The following is a 2,647-nucleotide window of genomic DNA, read 5'->3' on the forward strand; positions in this document are numbered from 1 at the left end:
AGGGCTGTCTGGCTGGTGACCTCTCCCGAATCGGGGCCACTTGTGAGGAGTTTGAGGCCTCTCCATTGACCGACAGAAGGTTTGAACACTGTGGAGGAGAGAGGAGTAGTAATTTGTATTAGCAAAAAGGGAGATCACAATTTGACCATGGGTCACACACGCATGGGATAACCCACCCCCTTCACACTAACGTACCGGATACTGGCTGTTAGAGCTGAAGAGAGAGATGACTGTAGCTGCAGTGTCATGTTGGCATGGTTACACATGTTGTTGTTGGCATTTTGTTGTTTGTGGTACTGACGACAGAGGAGGGATGGGTACCTCCATTACGTACGTAGCTGGACATACAGGGAGTTTTACTGGCTGCCCCGATCCTCCGCACCTGGTAATAAGAAGAATTATACACCTGGTAATAATAAGAATTATACACCCTGTAATTAAACACCTGGTAATAAGAACAATTATATACCTGTATATTTATTACACTTGTAATAATAAGAATTTTATACACCCTCCGGTAATAATAAGAATTAAAACACCTGGTAATAAGATACACTTAGTTAATAATAAGAATATACACCTGATAAGAATAAAGAATCATATTATACACCTGGTATAATAAGAATTATACACCTGGTCAATAAGTAAGAAATTATACACTGGTAAATAATAAGAATTTACACCTGTTAGTAAAAATAAAATTATACACCTGGTAATAATAATGAATATTATACACCTGGAATAATAAGAATTATACACCTGGTAATAATAAGAATTTATACACCTGGTATAGAATATAATGTAATTATACACCTTAGTAATAATAAGAATTATACACCTGAATAATAAGATTATACACCGATAATAATATACACCCTGGTAAAATAAGAATGATACACCTGGTAATAATAAGAATGTACACCTGGTAATATAAGAATTATACACCTGGTAATAAAAAGAATTATAAACACCTGGTAATAATAAGAAATATATACACTGGTTTAATATAAGAATTGATAACACCTGGTAAGTAATAAGAATATACACCTGGTAATAAATAAGAATGATACACCTGGTAATAATAGAATATAACCTCGCTGGTAATAATAAGAATATACACCCTGAAGGTTAATAACTAAGAATTATAAACACCTGGTAAGAATAAGAATTTATACACCTGGGTTACATCAAAAGAAAGATTACACCAGACTCGTAAATAAAGGGGAATTGATACCACCGGCGGTATATTAAATAAGGAAATTACACCTTGTAATAAGAAGAATGATACACCTAATTAGGTAATTAATAGAAATATACACCTGTAATAATAAGAGAATTATACACCTGCGGTAAATAATAAGCAAGAATTATACACCTGGTAATAATAAGAATTATACACCTGGTAATAATAAGAATTATACACCTGGTAATAATAAGAATGATACACCTGGTAATAATTGTCATGCCCTGACCTTAGAAATCCTTTTTAGGTCTCTACTTGGTTTGGTCAGGGTGTGATTTGGGGTGGGTATTCTATGTTCTTTATTTCTAATATTTGTATTTCTATGTTTTGGCCGGATAGGGTTCTCAATCAGGGACAGCTGTCTATCGTTGTCTCTGACTGAGAACCATACTTAGGTAGCCCTTTTTCCCACCTGTCTTTGTGGGAGGTTAACTTTGTTTGTGGCACATAGCCCTTTAGCTACACGGTTGTTTTGGATTGTTTATTGTTTTTGTCGGCATCATCTTAATAATAAAAGGATTATGTACGCTCACCACGCTGCACCTTGGTCTACTTCTGTTGACGGCCGTGACAGAACCTCCCACCACAAAAGGACCAAGCAGCGTGGTAAGGAGGACTGGACATGGGAGGACATCCTGGACGGCAAAGGATCCTAGACATGGGAGGAGATCCTGGCCGGAAAGGATCGCCTGCCGTGGGAGCAGGTGGAAGCATTGAGGAAGGCGGAGGCAGCGAGTAAAGGGGCCCAGTGTTACGAAGGAACACGGCTAGCAAGGAAGCCCGAGAGGCAGCACGAGGAGATTGGCTGAGTCAGGTTGGAGACCTGAGCCAACTCCTCGTGCTTACCGTGGCGAGCGTCGTACTGGTCAGGCACCGTGTTATGCGATGGAGCACACGGTGTCTCCAGTGGGCGTTCACAGCCCAGTGCGCTACATCCCAGCTCCTGCCGGGCTAGGGTGAGCATCCATCCAGAACGGGTCGTGCCAGCTCTAAGCTCGAGACCTCCAGTGCACCTCCACGGCCCAGTGTATCTGGTGCCTCTGCCAAGGGCAAAGCCTCCTGTATGTCTCTCCAGCCTGGTGAGTCCTGTGCCTGTCCCCAGAACCAGGCCTCCTGTATGTCTCCCCAGCCTGGTGAGTCCTGTGCCTGCTGCCAGAACCAGGCCTCCTGCATGTCTCCCCAGCCTGGTGAGTCCTGTGCCTGCTGCCAGAACCATACCTCCTGTATGTCTCCCCAGCCTGGTGAGCCCTATGGCAGCTCCTTGTACCAGACTGCCCATACGTCTCCTCACTCCAGTGATGATCCATGGCAAGAAGCCTCCAGTGATGATCCATGGCACGAAGCCTCCAGTGATGATCCATGGCAAGAAGCCTCCAGTGATGATCCATGGCACGAAGCCTCCAG

General features: G+C 42.7%; 1 protein-coding gene across 1 annotated transcript in view; it reads right to left on the bottom strand.

Annotated features, from left to right (window-relative positions):
* Positions 1-2,647, bottom strand: part of LOC111971099 (rho GTPase-activating protein 9-like) — a 54,358-nt gene that overhangs the window by 34,677 nt on the left and 17,034 nt on the right. The gene's annotated exons all lie outside the window — the stretch shown is intronic.

Source organism: Salvelinus sp. IW2-2015, linkage group LG12 (genome assembly GCF_002910315.2).
Source record: "Salvelinus sp. IW2-2015 linkage group LG12, ASM291031v2, whole genome shotgun sequence".
In the NCBI taxonomy this organism is placed as follows: Eukaryota; Metazoa; Chordata; class Actinopteri; order Salmoniformes; family Salmonidae; genus Salvelinus; species Salvelinus sp. IW2-2015.